A 19288-nucleotide genomic window follows, 5' to 3' on the forward strand; every position below is an offset into this window, starting at 1 on the left:
AATCCCTTCAAGGGGTGCATTGGACTTTTGAGGTGTAGCTTGAGTTTGATTCCTCTGCTGGTAGCTTGGATATTGATTGCCCGTCGCATAACTGAAATTTGGATGGTCCTTCCAACCTGGATTATATGTATTTGCATAGGGATCATACCTTTTGTGCCCATTAAAGCCTCCAACAGCATTGACTTGCTGGTCCTCTTCTTGAAGGGAAGGACATAGATCAGTTGGGTGGTTTATGTTTGCACATATCCCACATGGCCTTGGTTGTTGAATTTGCTGGACTTGTTGGGTTTGACCCACAACAAGGCTACGGACAGCATTGGTGAGATTAGAAATTTGGGATGCTAAAACGGATGTACTCACCTCATTCACCCTTCTTGGTGGCTGCTCTTGATCTTCAAACTGTTCAGATGCGGCTGCCATGGTGGAAATTAGATTCCTCATCTCTCGAGGTGATTTATCTCGAATTGATCCTCCACATGCTGCATCTATAAACTTCCTTTCTGCAGGTAGTAAACCTCCATAGAAATACTCAATGAGAGACTTGTCAGAAATATCATGCTGAGGGCATCTTGTGCACAGCCTTTTGAACCTCTCCCAGTACTCATATAAGTCTTCAGAATGCTTTTGCCTTATACCACTTATTTCTCGACAGATACCAATGGCTTTCGATGTTGGAAAGAATTTGCTCAAGAATGCTCTTACCATATCGGCCCATGATGTAATGGATCCGAGTGTCAAGTAGAATAGCCAATCCTTGGCATAATCTTCAAGAGAGAAAGGAAAAGCTCTAAGTTTGACATGGTCTTCTGAAATTCCTTGAGGTCTCATGGTTGAGCAGACAATGTGGAACTCCTTCAAATGCTTGTGAGGATCCTCATTTTCAAGGCCTCTAAATTTGGGAAGGAGATGGATCAAACCTGTCTTCAATTCAAAAGGTGCTGTCAGTTGGGGATAAGTTATGCATAATGGTGCTTGGTCTTCAGCTGGCATATCCAGCTCTCGGAGTGTTCTCTCCCGTGGCTGTGGTGCTTGGACAGGCAGGTTTCCAGCTTGAATTTCAGCTTCTTCACGTGCAGCAGGTTGTTCTGCCATTGCTGGATTTTCTGCAGCAACACGGAACTCAGTTTCTGGTGCAATTTTAGCAGTAGCAGGTGCGGCAATAGGTGAATTTGCTGGTGCTGAAATTTCTACAGCAGGGGCAGTAGGTGTTCTGTTTGTTGGTGCAGTGGCAGATCGGATGGTAGACTCTAGATTTGTTGCTGATGAAGATGAAGATGCTTTTGAGGCTTGGTTCCTCAAGTTTGCTTGCTTTCTTAAGCTCTTGGTGGTGCGTTCTATCTTCGGATCGTAAAGAAGATTTTCTTTACGGCCAGCCCTGGTCATAAAGGGAAAAACACGTTAGTTAAAATCAATTCCTCGGCAACGGCGCCAATTTTTGATAGCGGTTGTCGAAGCCGTAAAAAATAAACCTATTAAACAATCAGCAATTAACTTACAGATAGTGGCAATAGGGTCGAACCACAGGGAATTGACACCAAAGATTTTCCTAATAATGACTAAGGCAAATAAATGACAAATAAATAAAAGAGGGGGTTTTGTTTTGATGAATTAAATCTAGAAAGCAAGAGAAAGCAATAATTTAAATCAATGAGAATTTCAATGAGAAAGAGATTCTAGTTGAAATATGAGTTTAATTCAGCTTGTTCAGAATTGATCATTGACTATTTAAGACTCCTATTTTATTTCAATAAATTAGTTTTGGTTGTGAAAGACGCTTCTCACAACCAAATTCCTCCTTAGTTCTAGTTTGATTAGGAAACATTCGCCAATCAAACAGTAATCAACAAATTGCCAAGGAACGTCCTTGGGGCATTTAGCATCGAACAACTGTTGACTGCATTAAGACTTAGAGAAACCCAATTCTATCATTGCCAACCGCGTGGTCAAGTCTAGATCATGCAACTGATTATATTTTTGTTCAAATAATATAAGCAATTATGGACTTAAATCATTCAAACAATTTATTACTCAAGCAATTTAAAAGCAATGGGCCCTTATTGATTCTAAAAGCAAAGTAATAATTATAGAAAAGATCAAGTTCATAAATATTGAAAGCAAATAAGAGTTTAACAATGGAGTTTTAAATCTCCCAATTCATCACAAATCTGAATTTCCTCAACTTCAACTAGAAAAGAATGAAATTAGCCACTCATGGTGGGCAAAATACACAAAAGAAAGAAGAAAGGAAGAGAAGAGGGGACTGCCGCAGGCTTCCTGCTGAATTCTGCAAATTTCCAAAGGTGGAAGAAGATGCCTTTGCTGGTTTGGAGGCTGGTTTGGAGGCTGCCTTCTTATAGCTCGAGAGTCCAAGTTCAATTAGGGTTTGAAATCCCTATTTTGACTTGGTCTTTGTGGTCTTTAATTCCTCTTTTGTTTTTGAATTTTGTTGTAGATGGAATTCTCTTGGTAGAAGGATATCCTTGTGGCTTTTGGATTTGAGCTGACAGTATTTGAAGTGGTTTTGGGCTTCTTTTCTTTTTAAATCTGATTTTTTTTTCTCTTTTTCCCGCTCTGCTGTCAGTTTCTGCTGTCAATGTGATTGGGGCGGGTGATTTGAGCAAATCACTTGCCCCAATTGCTTTCTGTGAGTCAGTCCAGTTTTTAGCTTTCTGTCTCTGCGAGTGATTTGGCCAGTCTCTGTGAGTGATTTGGCCAAATCACTTTGACCCCATCACTTTTTCAGCCTTTTCTGCACTTTTTCTCCCATTTTCCAATTTCTTCCTTTTTGTAAAAACAAGATAAAAACCATAAATTAAGCTAAAAAAATGTGTAAATAAGCAATAATAAAGATAATAAAAATGTGGCTAATTTATGTTTGATCAATCACCTTATTTGAGAGATCATTGATAGAGGAGATATCAAAATATGCAAAATAGACACAAATGACAACATTGCAGATCCACTGACCAAGCCTCTTTCAAAGGTCAAGCATGATTAGCACACTAGGTCTATGGGTATTAGATACTTGTATGATTAGGCCTAGTGCAAGTGGGAGATTGTTAGTGTATATGCCCTAGGCCATTATCTTGGACCTTTTTGTGTGTCGTTTTGGTTATTAATAAAAGAGGTTTTTATCATTATTATTTGTTTGCATGTTACATAATAATAATTATTATCCCTGGTTACTTATTATTATGTTGATAATAATAAAATATAATTGGTATGATTATTGATTGATAATCATGAGATGATTATGTATATATTGATATAATTCAATAATCATAGATACTTGTTAGAGAACAAAGTATTGGATGGACCCGCATTGAGATAACTACATGGGTCATTGTCATAAGTGAATCTCAAAGTAGTTATGTCTTAATCCTTTGACTTGAGATTGTCATAGTTTCCAACATAATGACTGTTATGTTTTGACATAACCAAACATTGTCTTTAATCGGACAATCATAAAGGTTGTGATTGAGCATAATAGAAATTATGTAGAGGATAATGAACAATCAAGATAGGATTTGTCCCTCTCTCTAAGAGAGATATCTTCTGGGCCCCTCGATAAGTGAGACTGAGAAATGTATGGCCATGCTCAAATGAATTGATAGTGTGATCAATATCATTTGAATTTATCAGTCTACTTAGAGATCGAGAAATCATAAGTTTGAACATTATAAGTTTGACATTGACCATAACTTATGTTCAAACTAGATATCGTGTGATAAAGGGATTAATTCATGTTCTATTTATTAGGCTTTATCGGACTATTGATCCTCATATTAGTTGGGTAGTCATAATGTCTTGCTAGAGGCCACTTATGACTTATGGGCCTTGTGGGACTGGATCTATTGCCAATTAATGTGAGCCTATTGGGTCACACACAAAAAAATATTGTTGATGTGCTATATCATATTAATGGGCTAAAAGCCCAAAGCCCATTAATATAATTAATAATAATAAAGTGTTATTATTATTAATTATTAATATAATTAATAATAATAAAGTGTTATTATTATTAATCATTAATATAATTAATAAATAAAGTGTTGATCTCAATACTTGCAGCCTCATCTAGGCAATATGGAGAAGAAAAGCAGCTGCAGAGAGGAGCTAATGAGGTAAGTACATTTACTATTTCCTCTCAGCTTTCTGAACTGACATCTGTTATGAAAATTTTTATCATAGGTCAAGCTCAACAGGCTCAAACACCTCAGCCACCTAGGCTATATGGGATTTGTGCATATGTAGGACACCCAACTGATCAATGTCCTACACTTCAAGAAGATAGCCAGCAAGTCAAAGCAATTAGAGGATACAATAGCCAGGTAAGACATGATCCCTACTCTAATACATACAATCCAGGTTGGAGAGACCACCCCAACTTCAGCTACGAAAGGGCCAATAATTACCAAAACTATCAAAGAAATCAAGCCTAACCAGCACCTCCAAGTTCCAACACTACTCTTGATGAGGTAGTGAAGACTTTGCAAAGCCTCCAACAACAGATGGGACAAATGGCCACCTCCATAAGCAAGCTTGAATCTCAAGGTAAGCTACCTTCCCAAACTGAAACTAATCCTAGACAGAATGTGAGTGCTATCACCTTCAGAAGTGGGAAGGAGCTCCAAGATGACAAATCAGAGGAAGGAAGACCAAGGCCACAAGAACAAGCCACTGCAGAAGAGCAACCCGAATGCTCCTTCTCCAGGCTGATTAGGCGCACCACTCCTGCACACATGCAGAAGGCTAATCAACAGGTAAGTTTCAAAATTCTACCTCCTTTTCCAAAAAGATTTGAAAGGACACAAAAAGAAAAAGAAGAAAAAGAGATCCTAGAGATCTTTAGGAAAGTGGAAATCAACATACCTCTGCTAGATGCCGTGAAACAAATTCCCAGGTATGCAAAATTTCTGAAAGAACTGTGTACCAACAGAAGGAAGCTTGCTGAAAGAGATAAAATAAGTATAGGTGAGGTTATTACTACTGTGATAAAAAGAGAACTTCCAACTAAATGCAAAGACAAAGGAATGTTTGCTATTTCTTGCAAAATTGGCAATGTTGGGATAAAGAAAGCTATATGTGATCTAGGTGCATCCATTAATGTTATGCCTCTTGCTATTTATAATTCTTTGAATGCAGGTGCACTGAAAGACACAAGAGTAGTGATTCAGTTGGCTGATAGATCTGTGGTGTATCCAAAAGGAGTTCTAGAAGATGTTCTAGTACAAGTAGATGAACTTGTCTTTCCAGCAGACTTTTATGTAATTGATACAAAGGAAGACAATGGTAACACTACTTCAGACATCCTTCTTGGACGACCTTTCTTGAGCACAGCCAGGACTAAAATAGATGTACATGATGGCACTCTCACCATGGAATTTGAAGGGGAAGTTATCAAGTTTAATATTTATGATTCTATGAAATATCCCCATGACATGTCCCCTGTTTATGGTTTAGATATCATTGATTGTTTGAGCCAGGAAATTTTTGATATGAATCAAGATGATATACTAAACAATGACCTTTGCAGGAATGAGAGCCAGAAAGAGCCAGAACTGAAAGAAACAGTCTGTAGCATCTAATAGATGAGCTACAGACAACAGTAGGAAGAACAGAAACCAAGTGCACCACTTCAGCTCGGTCCGCAGATCAGCCCTGCACAGACAAAGGGCACTCTAGCCGCACCTCTGCAGCTCCAATTGCAGATCACTCCCTCCAGCCTTTCATTGTAGGCAAGTCTTGCACAAATAGAGAAAGCTGAAACCAGTTTAGCTAGACCTCCCACTCAGACAAACACTTGTCCTCCCATGCAGCGGTCTCTAGAGTCTGAAGAAATTGAGGATGGCTTCTATGAATAGATCTTCCATGCACAAACTGATGAGCCATGGTATGCAGACATGGTGAACTACCTAGCCACAGGTAACTTGCCTTCTGATATGCTCAAGCACACCAAAGACAAAATAAAGAAAGATGCAAAATACTATGTTTGGGATGAGCCATATTTGTGAAAACATTATTCTGATCAAATGATAAGGAGATGCATTCCAGATCAAGAGATAGCTTCAGTACTTACATTCTACCATTCATACAGTTGTGGTGGACACTTTGGTCCAAGAAAGATAGCTCATAAAATACTTGAAAGTGGCTTGTTTTGGCCTACTGTTTTTCGAGATGCCTTTTTGTTTTGTAGATCATGTGCAAAATGCCAACAAACTGAAAATCTGAGCAAAAGAAATCAAATGCCACATAATCCCATCATGGTCTGTGAAGTATTTGATGTGCGAGGCATAGACTTTATGGGACCATTCCCACCATCCTTTGGATATACTTACATTATCCTTGCAGTAGATTATATGTCCAAATGGGTAGAAGCTAGAGCAACAAAAACTAATGATGCAAAAGCAGTAGTAGACTTTGTGAAGACCAACATCTTTGCCATACATGGAGTGCCCAATGCCATCATCAGTGATAGAGGGACTCACTTTTGCAACAAGGTAGTGGAAAACCTTCTCAAAAAGCATAATATCATACATAGAACATCCACAGCCTACTCACATACTAAAGCTGGACACCATCGCAAATTGCAACTGCAAGAGCTCGAGGAGATAAGACGAGATGCATATGAGACTTCTTGGAACTACAAAGCAAAACCAAAGCCTCCCATGACAGTCAGAGTTCAAGAAAACAATTTGATGTTGGTGATAAAGTATTACTCTTTGATTCTCATTTGAAATTGTTTCCAGGAAAACTACGATCTAGGTAGATTGGACCATTCATTGTGGAGCATGCTTATCCCCATGAAGATGTAGACATTCGCAGTATAGAGACAGGAAAGATCTTCAAGGTGAATGGCCATCGCCTATAACCTTTCTATAAAGGATTCGCAGTGCAAGTAGTGGAAGAAATTCCACTACACCATCTCTCTCAGTCTGCTTAAGAGGATCGCACCATGCAACACCACACCAGGGGAGTACTTAGTTTCTTTTGCATTTTAATATTTCCTATACATTGAGGACAATGCATGAATTAGATGTGGGGGTGCATATCTCTGAACTTTTATTTTTAGTCATTTTTGCTTTCAGTTTTAGTTTGAATAGCCACAGTTTGAATTTTTTTTTAATTTCTGTTATTTCTGCTTTCAATAACACACACATTAGCCACAGTTTTTTCTTTTTATGTTTTGATTTGCTCTACTCAGACTCATAGACTATGTTTGATGAGCTTTTGATAGAGCATAATTTTCATCTCCATAACTAATTTATTGAATCAAACAAAGGAACCTAAGTGTCAATGATCAAACCCAACTACTGAAGTGGATCCAATTCTTCAACTAGAGCTTTCTTATTATTGGTTTCTCTTTATTTTATTATTCGCTTACTTTATTGCTTTCTTTATTAGTTTAACTGAATCAATCTCAAGACCCCCCCTTTTACTTTTATTGTCAGTTTATTTCGCTTTCAGTTTATTTCGCTTACGGTTTATTTCGCTTTCGGTTTATTTCGCTTTCGGTTTATTCCGCTTTCAGTTTATTTCGCTTTCAGTTTATTTCGCTTTTGGTTTATTTTCTTGTTCTTGATAAGGAAGATAGGTAAGTTTTCAATTCCCTGTGGATTCGATCCTTTCACCACTATCTGCGGTTGTAATATTGTTGATAACCATAAAAGTTATTTTTTATCGGCTTCGACAACCAACAGTCAAAAATTGGCGCCATTGCCGGAGAATTGATTTAACTAATTTGTTTTTCTTTCATGACCAGACCTGGACACAAGGAGATTCTGCCTTACGATCCAGAAATTGAGCGCACAATCAGGAGATTAGGGAAGCAAGCAACTCGGCTTTGGGAGATAGCTGAAGTCAAATTTGCGCAGGAAGCACACTCCATCGCAGATCCACCTTCTGAATCATCTGAATCGCACCATCAAGCAGCTAAGATGGCTGAAAACGTGGCACAACTTGCTGCCCATGCTGGACATGCTGTCCATGATGAATTAATACAAGAAAATCCAGCCATGAGGGCACTGATGCCAAGGGAAAGAACCATGAGAGAGTTGGCAGCCCCTATAGGTGATCAAGCACCTCTTTGCATTACTTATCCACCTCTGACAGTTCCCTTTGAACTGAAAACAGGTTTGATTTATCTACTCCCTAAATTTAGAGGTTCAGAGAATGAAAATCCACACAAGCACTTAAAAGAATTTAACATTGTCTGTTCATCCATGAGGTCGCAAGGCATAATTGAAGAACATGTTAAATTGAGAGCTTTTCCTTTTTCGCTTGATGATTATGCTAAGGGTTGGTTATTTTATTTACCACCTGGATCTATCACTTCTTGGGATGACATGGTAATAGCTTTTTTGAACAAATACTTCCCAATTTTTAAAGCCATTGGCATAAGGAGAGAGATCAGTAGCATTAGGAAAAAACAATATAAGGATTTATATGACTATTGGGAAAGGTTCAAAAGATTGTGTACATGTTGTCCTCAACATGATATCTCAGACAAGTCACTCATAGAATTCTTCTATGGAGGTTTGCTATCAAATGAAAGGAGATTTATTGATGTGGCATATGGAGGTTCCATTGCAGATAAGACACCTAGGGAGATGAGAGAGTTTGTAATACCCGACTAGACTCCGGTATCGGAATTCCTACTTTTTGGTGGAATCCCGGGTGTCGGAGACCTCTAGAAGGGTAAAATCATGTTTTTATAAAATGTTTTAATGTATTTTATGTTTTTAAGCTAGAAGGAAAATGAGTTTTTGCATGAAAATAATCTTGGAGGAAGACCCAGGTTCGGCCGCCGAACCTCAAGTTTGGCCGCCGAACATGCATGCACTTCGGGAGTGCTTTAGGCCCCTGAAAGCATAAGTGAGGGAAGTCCAGGTTCGGCCGCCGAACCTTATATTCGGCCGCCGAACATGGCATGCATGCGGAGGCACGTTCGGCCCCCGAATGTGGCCTGGCTAGCCACCTATAAAAGGGTCCTTTAGCCGAAACGGGTGAGCTTTTCTCCCCATTTTCAGCCAAGGTGAGCTCTCCGCCGTCCCTCACCGATCTTGAGTTTCTTCCTTCCATTCTTCATGATTTTTATGAGTTTGCAACTTTGTTTTAAAGATTTCCGAGTATAAAGCAAGTTTTGGAGCTTTGAGGTTCAAGAAACTCAATCTCTCCCATCTCCGAGCTAGGGTCGTTTTCCTCTCGATCTTCAAGAGGTAAGGGCCGATCTTGAGCTCACTATATGTTTTAAATAAGTTTTAAGTTGATTCATGGGGTAGAAATGTATGTTTATGTTAGTTGAGCATTGTTAGGTTTTATGTGTTTTATGGACAATGTATGTTGGATATACATGTTGGATGTGTTGTAGATGGGGTATAGGATAGTTTGAAGCCCCTAGGAGCTGTTATGCATGAGTATGCATGTTGTAGACTAGGAAAATGCTTGATTAAAGGTTGGGAGGCAAATGTGCATGAGGAGCTGAGTTTCTGCCCTTTTGGCAGAAACCAGGTTCGGCAGCCAAAGGACTTTCGGCCGCCGAACCTGCCTGGGAGGCAGGCCTTTCGGCTGCCGAAGCTTGCCCCCGAAAAGAGACTTTCGTCTCTGGAGGGCACTTTCGGCCGCCGAAGGTGCCGCCGAACCCGCCTGACTTTCGGCTCTGGAGGGACTTTCAGCTGCCGAACCTGCCGCCGAAAGTGCCCTGTTCAGCCTTCCTTTGCATGTTTTGCATGATTGTTTTGAGGTGTTTTAGGGGGTTTTTGGGGGATGTTTTTAGAGTCATGTTCTAGTTGTTTGGTCCCTCATTTGAGTCCACCTGTGTAGGTTCAGACCCGAGGAACTGAGGACTCCAGCAGTGAGTCAGCTGCTTCAGTCTCTGTCAGAGCTAGCTGAGGTGAGTAGAATAAACCTTTACGTTTTAAAGCGAATAAATTATAAAGTTTTGAGCATGTTCATGCATTATGAATGCCATGTGATGATTTAGGTTGTTTGCATTAGAATTCACGAATATGTTGCATTGCATTTTATGATGTTGATGCAGATTGGTTATTGGATGATCCTTTAGTCCTCATATGATGTGATATGATGATGATATGGCATGATATGGTATGGAAGTCTGGTTGACCCATTCTACGTCCCGGCACTATGTAAGAGAAAGACCGGTTGACCCATTCTATGTCCCGGCACCTTGGAAATGTTATGTTATGATATGTTTAAGAGAAAGACCGGTTGACCCATTCTACGTCCCGACACTTTGGAATGTAGAGGACTATTGGTGACAATACCATCCTTGATGTGACTTGTTGTGATGTGTTGCATTACATGAGAGCATGAGATTTTGAATGTTTTTATTATTCTGCTCACTGGGCTCTAATAGCTCACCCCTTTCCCTAATCCCCCAGGGTTGCAGGTACGGGCTAGACAGAGAAGTCGAGATGAATGAAGTCTTGTGTATGTAATAGTTAGAATGTGGACTTGATAAATTGTAAAAGTTATGAATAGTTATATCATGTAAATATTGATTTTGAGATTGAGGTTTAGAAATTGTGCTTGACCGAGTTTGTATAGTAATCCCTTTTGTAAACATGATCTATGTTTTATGATGCTTATGTTCTACCAAGCTTGTGTATGATGAGATACCCCATTGGAGCATTTGGTTAGAGCTCCAGTGTGAGGTTTATGTTTATGTTCATATTTATGCTTATGTGCATGCACAGGTTGAGCTTGGTAAAAGAAAAGAAAAGTTCAAATTTTTTTATGTATGTTGTTGATCATGTATGGGATTAAACAGGTATGCAGGTTGTATGTCAGGCTTGCTACGGGTCCCGGCGGCCTTAAGCCGATCTGGATCCTAGCGCCGGTAGCGGTCCGATTTTCGAGTCGTTATAGAATGGTATCAGAGCCCTAGGTTCATATGGTCGGACCTAGAGTGTCGGGCTCATAGATGTTATAGAAGGTCAAGCACAATTGGAAAGATCATGTCAACTAGGATAGGATGTGGAGTCCTGTCTTGTATAATGATGTGAAATGCCATGTTAATGTGCATGTGCATTAATGATATGTTATGATATGTGATGTATGCGATGCGGGTTCATGTGTTCCCACATGAACCATATAATGCTAATGTTTGTGATGTGTACTGTTTTTCAGAAAACAGGATGAGAGGAACTCGTCGATCTGCACGATTGACTGGAGTACCACCTGAGGATGAGGGCATGAGCGCCCGTCCTCCAGCATTGCCTAGGGCAATGTCAGGTAGGTCCAGCAGAGAAAGAGTAGTAAGAGACCCTAGAAGGTCTTTGGATCTGGGTAGAAGCAGATCAGTGAGGGGAACAGTTCAGGGAGGAATGTCAGTTGATTTGGGGGATGAGATGGATGTGGACCAGAGGAGGGATGGTAGTTTGGGAGTTAGCATGTCAGAAGAGGGAATGGGAGAGTCCCAAGGAGGCACTCAGGCCTCGGGATTTGTTCAGCCACCTTACTACCCACCCTTCTCACAAAACCCTGGGTATTCGATGGGAGGCACATCGGATTACCATAGCTTTAACCCTTATTCCACACAGATGCCATACCCACCTTACTATCCACCATACCCACAGTACCCAATGTATCCACCCCCGCCCTACCATCCAAATCCAGCAAACCCTATTCCAGGGGATGGTGCTCCTCCTCCTCCACCAGCAGAACCCACAGTTCCAGAAACCCCAGTACCTAAGCCTAGCTCATCTGGTGGGAGCAAGGTCAAGATGACCGACTACATGAAGCTGGGTGCTCCTCAGTATGAAAAAGGGGATGACCCGTTTGTGTATCTTGAAAGGGTCAAAGTGATCACAGATGAGATTGGGGCTGATGACAGTAGAGCCATTCAGATGGCTGGGTTCACGCTTAAGTGCAAGAAGGCACGAGAGTGGTTTAAGAATTATGTGAACCCGAGGGTGGACAGCATGTCTTGGGAAGAGTTTGCAAACGAGTTTGCAGGATGGGCTTTCCCCGATAGTTCAAGGGAGCTGAAGATGATCGAATTTGAGCAGTTAAGGCAGACAGAAGAGATGAGTGTAGATGAGTTCACAGACAGATTCTTGGAGCTGTTGCCATTTGCAGGGCAAAATCTTGACTCAGACCAGAAGAAGTCAAGGAGATATATCATGAAACTCCACTCCAGATATTCCTCCTTGATCCAGTCAGCAGATAGGGAGAGCTTCCATGCCATAGTGGATATGGCCCAGAAAATGGAGGCTAGTGCCATCATTCAGGGGACGGTTAAGCAGTCAGTGGCATAGCCTTCTGGTTCTAAGACCCCAAGCTCTTCTTCACTGAGTGCAGCAGCTTCAGGTAGCAAAAGGTGGGGTAACACCACTAGGAAGCCCAAGAAGAACAAGTTCTGGAACAAGATCAAGTCCAGTCTGGGACTAGGGAGTGGCTCAAGCTCTGGTGCGGATAATGCAGTTTGTGCAAAGTGTGGTAGGCCACACAAAGGAGTTTGCCGGGCTGGGACAACAGCCTGCTTCAGATGCGAGCAAGAGGGACACGTGGCTCGGGAGTGTCTTAGGACAGTACCTATGGCTCAGTCCCAGCAGACAGCTTCAGGTAGTGTAGCGCAGCCAGCAGCTCCAGCCACAACTCAGGCCAGTGGCAGAGGCAGAGGGAGAGGGTCAGCCTCTTCTTCAGCGGGTTTCAGAGGTGAAGGTCCATCAGCTCCAGTGCGGATCTTCACGATGACTCAACAGGAGGCAAATGCATCTAACACCGTGGTGGCAGGTAACTTAGTCATTGGTTGTTCAGATGTGTATGCCTTGATGGACCCTGGTGCATCTCATTCTTTTATTGCTCCGAGAGCCGTAGAGAGGTTGGGTCTGATGATCTCTGGGTTAGAGTGTCCTCTCTGGGTCAGTGGACCCAAGTGTGATCCATCAGTGGCAGAGTCAGTCTGCCAGTGCAGTCCAGTCTTTATTCAGGGAAGATACCTTTCCGCCGACCTTGTGGTTCTAGACTTGACAGATTTTGACATCATTCTAGGGATGGACTGGTTATCTACCTATGGTGCTACCTTGGACTGCAGGGACAAAGTAGTCAGGTTCAGAGGTCAGGATGGGTCAGAGGTTGTCTTCAGTGGAGACAGGAGGGGTACACCTAGAGGTCTGATATCAGCTCTTCAGGCTCGTGGGTTGCTTAGGAAGGGATGTCAGGGGTATTTGGCTCATGTGAGAGAGCTTAGCAGTCAGGTTAGAGAGCCTGCCTCGGTGCCAGTGGTCAGAGAGTTCTTAGATGTCTTCCCAGACGAGCTGCCAGGTTTACCACCTACTAGGGAGATAGAGTTCGAGATAGAATTAATGCCTGGAACCAGACCGATCTCTATCCCTCCCTACAGGATGGCTCCAGCTGAGTTGAAGGAATTGAAAGAGCAGTTGCAAGAACTGGTAGACAAGGGTTTCATCCGACCGAGTACCTCACCTTGGGGTGCTCCAGTGCTGTTTGTGAGGAAGAAGGATGGATCCCTTAGACTTTGTATCGACTACAGGCAGTTGAACAAATTCACTACCAAGAATAAGTACCCATTGCCAAGGATCGATGATCTATTCGACCAGCTAGTAGGAGCGGGTTGTTTCTCCAAAATAGATCTGAGATCTGGGTACCATCAGCTGAGGATAAGAGAGGAAGATGTGCCAAAGACAGCTTTCAGGACCAGATATGGGCATTTTGAGTTCCTTGTTATGCCGTTCGGGTTAACCAATGCCCCTGCAGCATTCATGGATCTCATGAACAGAGTGTTTAGCCAATACCTGGATCACTTTGTTATTGTCTTCATAGATGATATCTTAGTGTATTCCAGGAATGCAGAGGAGCATGCCCATCATCTGAGAACGATTTTATAGACCTTGAGAGAACACGGCTTGTATGCCAAGTTCTCCAAGTGTGAGTTCTGGTTGAGGAGCATCTCATTCTTGGGGCATGTTGTGTCAGAAAATGGGATAGAGGTGGACCCCAAGAAGATAGAAGCTGTGGCTAACTGGCCTAGACCCACTTCAGTGACAGAGATTAGAAGTTTCTTGGGTTTGGCTGGTTACTACAGGAGGTTTGTTCAGGACTTCTCAAAAATTGCAGCTCCTCTGACCAGACTAACCAGGAAGAATCAGAAGTTTGTGTGGACTGACCAGTGCGAAGACAGTTTTGAAGAGCTTAAGAAGAGGTTAACGTCAGCACCAGTGTTAGCTTTGCCAGCTAGCAATGAGGATTTCACGGTTTTCTGTGATGCATCCCGAGTGGGATTGGGTTGTGTGTTAATGCAGAATGAAAGGGTGATTGCTTATGCTTCTAGACAGCTGAAGAAGCATGAGTTGAATTATCCCACACATGACCTGGAGATGGCAGCAGTAATCTTTGCACTCAAGATGTGGAGGCACTACCTCTATGGGGTTAAATGTGAGATCTTTACAGATCATAAGAGCCTACAGTACATCCTGAGTCAAAGAGATTTGAACTTGAGACAGAGAAGATGGGTGGAGCTGCTGAGTGACTATGATTGCAAGATTCAGTACCATCCGGGTAAGGCGAATGTTGTGGCAGACGCCCTAAGCCGGAAGTCACTAGGCAGTCTATCCCACATCACGGCTGAGAGGAGACCAGTGGTGAAGGAGTTTTACAAGCTCATTGATGAAGGTCTACAGTTGGAGTTGTCTGGTACAGGTGCTTTGATTGCTCAGATGAGAGTGGCACCTGTGTTTCTGGAGCAGGTGGCTCAGAAACAGCATGAGGACCCAGAGTTAGTGAAGATTGCCAAGACTGTTCAGTCAGGCAAGGATAGTGAGTTCAGATTCGACAACAAGGGGATCCTCCACTATGGGATCCGATTGTGCATACCAGACGACATAGGGCTAAAAGGAGACATTATGAGGGAGGCTCATAATGCAAGATACAGCGTTCACCCCGGAGCCACCAAGATGTATCAAGATCTGAAGAAGGTTTATTGGTGTCTAGCTATGAAGAGAGAAGTGGCATAGTTTGTGTCAGCCTGCGAAGTGTGTCAGAGGGTGAAGCTGGAACATCAGAAGCCGGCTGGAATGCTTAACCCGCTACCTATTCCAGAGTGGAAATGGGAGAATATAGCTATGGACTTCGTAGTGGGGTTACCGGCAGCGTCCAACAGATTGGACTCCATATGGGTGATTGTGGACAGACTCACCAAATCTGCTCACTTCATCCCTGTCAGGAGTGGCTATTCTGTGGACAAGTTAGCACAGGTGTATGTTGACGAGATCGTCAGGCTGCATGGGGTTCCTGTTTCAATAGTGTTCGATAGAGGACCCCAGTTCACCTCCAGGTTTTGGCGGAGTCTGCAGAATGCCATGGGTACCAGGTTGGATTTTAGCACTGCTTTCCATCCACAGACGGACGGACAATCAGAAAGGACCATCCAGACAATAGAGGATATGCTCAGAATGTGTGTGCTGGACTTTGGCGGTTCTTGGAGGCAGCATCTACCTTTGGTGGAGTTTGCCTACAATAACAGCCATCATGCTAGCATCGGGATGGCTCCATATGAAGCTTTGTATGGGAGGAAGTGGAGATCACCTGTTTGCTGGGAAGAGGTTGGAGAAAAGGCCTTGGCAGGGCCTGAGCTAGTAGAGATCACCAGCAAGGTGGTACCCATAATCAGAGAAAGGATCAAGACTGCTGCAAGCAGACAAAAGAGTTATGCAGATGTCCGTAGAAGGCAAGTAGAGTTTTAGGATGGGGATCTGGTATTGCTCAAGGTGTCTCCAATGAAAGGAGTGGTTTGTTTTGGAAAGAAAGGTAAGCTAGCCCCACGATACATCGGACCCTTTGAAATCTTGCAGAAGATTGGGAATGCGTCGTACAAGCTGGATTTACCTGCTTCAATGGAGAGAATCCATCCGGTTTTCCATGTTTCTATGTTGAGGAAATTTGTGTCAGATCCGGGCAAGGTTCTTAGTGAGCCTGATGTGGAGATCCAAGAAGATCTTACCTATGTTGAACAGCCAGTGCGGATCCTAGACACCCAGATCAGAAAGTTGAGGAACAAGGAAATCCCGATGGTGAAAGTCCTTTGGAACCACCACAATATGGAAGAATGCACTTGGGAGACACGGGAGTCCATGCTCCAGCAATACCCTTACCTTTTCTAAGGTTAATTCCTTATGAGTTCATGTGTTTTATATGTATGTTATGTTGTGTACCTTGCATGTGCTAGTTGAGGAACATTCGGGGACGAATGTTCTTAAGGGGTGGAGAATGTAATACCCGACTAGACTCCGGTATCGAAATTCCTACCTTCCGGTGGAATCCCGGGTGTCGGAGACCTTTAGAAGGGTAAAATCATGTTTTTATAAAATGTTTTAATGTATTTTATGTTTTTAAGCTAGAAGGAAAATGAGTTTTTGCATGAAAATAATCTTGGAGGAAGACCTAGGTTCGGCCGCTGAACCTCAAGTTCGGCCGCCGAACATACATGCACTTCGGGAGTGCTTTAGGCCCCCGAAAGCATAAGTGAGGGAAGTCCAAGTTCGGCCGTCGAACCTTATGTTCGGCCGCCGACGGAGGCACGTTCGGCCCCCGAATGTGGCCTGGCCAGCCACCTATAAAAGGGTCCCTTAGCCGAAACAGGTGAGCTTTTCTCCCCATTTTCGGCCAAGGTGAGCTCTCCGCCGTCCCTCGCCGATCTTGAGTTTCTTCCTTCCATTCTTCATGATTTTTATGAGTTTGCAACTTTGTTTTGAAGATTTTCGAGTATAAAGCAAGTTTTGGAGTTTTGAGGTTCAAGAAACTCAATCTCTCCCATCTCCGAGCTAGGGTCGTTTTCCTCTCGATCTTCAAGAGGTAAGGGCCGATCTTGAGCTCACTATATGTTTTAAACAAGTTTTAAATTGATTCATGGGGTAGAAATGTATGTTTATGTTAGTTGAGCATTGCTAGGTTTTATGTGTTTTATGGACAATGTATGTTGGATATATATGTTGGATGTGTTGTAGATGGGGTATAGGATAGTTTGAAGCCCCTAGGAGCTGTTATGCTTGAGTATGCATGTTGTAGACTAGGAAAATGCTTGATTGAAGGTTGGGAGGCAAATGTGCATGAGGAGCCGAGTTTCTGCCCTTTTGGCAGAAACCAGGTTCGGCAGCCAAAGGACTTTCGGCCGCCGAACCTGCCTGGGAGGCAGGCCTTTCGGCTGCCAAAGCTTGCCCCCGAAAAGAGACTTTCGTCTCTGGAGGGCACTTTCGGCCGCCGAAGGTGCCGCCGAACCTGCCTGACTTTCGGCTCTGGAGGGACTTTCGGCTGCCGAACGTGCCGCCGAAAGTGCCCTGTTCAGCCTTCCTTTGCATGTTTTGCATGATTGTTTTGAGGTGTTTTAGGGGGGTTTTGGGGGATGTTTTTAGAGTCATGTTCTAGTTGTTTGGTCCCTCATTTGAATCCACCTGTGTAGGTTCAGACCCGAGGAACCGAGGACCCCAGCAGTGAGTCAGCTGCTTCAGTCTCTGTCAGAGCTAGCTGAGGTGAGTAGAATAAACCTTTACATTTTAAAGTGAATAAATTATAAAGTTTTGAGCATGTTCATGCATCATGAATGCCATGTGATGATTTAGGTTGTTTGCATTAGAATTCACGAATATGTTGCATTGCATTTTATGATGTTGATGCGGATTGGTTATTGGATGATCCTTTAGTCCTCATATGATGTGATATGATGATGATATGGCATGATATGGTATGGAAGTCTGGTTGACCCATTCTACGTCCCTGCACTATGTAAGAGAAAGACCGGTTGACCCATTCTACGTCCCGGCACCTTGGAAATATTATGTTATGATATGTTTAAGAGAAAGACCGGTTGACCCATTCTACGTCCCGACACTTTGGAATGTAGAGGACTATTGGTGACAATACCATCCTTGATGTGACTTGTTGTGATGTGTTGCATTACATGAGAGCATGAGATTTTGAATGTTTTTATTATTCTGCTCACTGGGCTCTAGTAGCTCACCCCTTTCCCTAATCCCCCAGGGTTGCAGGTACGGGCTAGACAGAGAAGTCGAGATGAATGAAGTCTTGTGTATGTAATAGTTAGAATGTGGACTTGATAAATTGTAAAAGTTATGAATAGTTATGTCATGTAAATATTGATTTTGAGATTGAGGTTTAGAAATTGTGCTTGACCGAGTTTGTATAGTAACCCCTTTTGTAAACATGATCTATGTTTTATGATGCTTATGTTCTACCAAGCTTGTGTATGATGAGATACCCCATTAGAGCATTTGGTTAGAGCTCCAGTGTGAGGTTTATGTTTATGTTCATATTTATGCTTATGTGCATGCACAGGTTGAGCTTGGTAAAAGAAAAGAAAAGTTCAAATTTTTTTATGTATGTTGTTGATCATGTATGGGATTAAACAGGTATGCAGGTTGTATGTCAGGCTTGCTACGGGTCCCGGCGGCCTTAAGCCGATCTGGATCCTAGCGCCGGTAGCGGTCTGATTTTCGAGTCGTTACAGAGTTGATCTCAACACTTGCAGCCTCATCTAGGCAATATGGAGAAGAAAAGCAACTGCAGAGAGAAGTAAATGAGGTAACTACATCTAATCTTTCCTCTCAGATTTTTGAACTGATCTCTGTTATGAAAAATTTTGTCATAGGTCAAGCTCAGCAGGCTCAAACACTCCAGCCACCTAGGCCATGTGGGATTTGTGCATATGTAGGACACCCAACTGATCAATGTCCTACACTTCAAGAAGATAGCCAGCAAGTGAATGCCATTGGAGGATACAATAGCCAGGTGAGACATGATCCCTATTCTAACACCTACAATCCAGGTTGGAGAGACCACCCCAATTTCAGCTATGGAAGGGCTAACAACAACCAGAGCTATCAGCATTATTAAAGAAATCAAGCCCAACCAGCCACTCCAAGTTCCAGCCAGCACCTTGAGAAGATGATAGAGACTTTGGCAAACTCTGTGCAAACTCTGTGCAAACTCTCCAACAACAGGTGGGACAGATGGCCATATCTATGAGCAAGTCTGAATCCCAAGCTAAGATACCTTCCCAAACTGAAACTAATCCTAGACAAAATGTGAGTGCTATCACATTAAGAAGTGGGAAAGAGCTCCAAGATGCCAAATTTGATGAACAAAAGCCAAGGGCGTAAGAACAATGTAATACCCGGCTAGACTCCGGTATTGGAATTCCTACCATCCGGTGGAATCTCGGATGTCGGAGACCTCTAGAAGGGTAAAACCATGTTTTCATAAAATGTTTTAATGTATTTGATGCTTTTAAGTA

Source organism: Manihot esculenta, chromosome 6 (assembly GCF_001659605.2).
Source record: "Manihot esculenta cultivar AM560-2 chromosome 6, M.esculenta_v8, whole genome shotgun sequence".
NCBI lineage: Eukaryota > Viridiplantae > Streptophyta > Magnoliopsida > Malpighiales > Euphorbiaceae > Manihot > Manihot esculenta.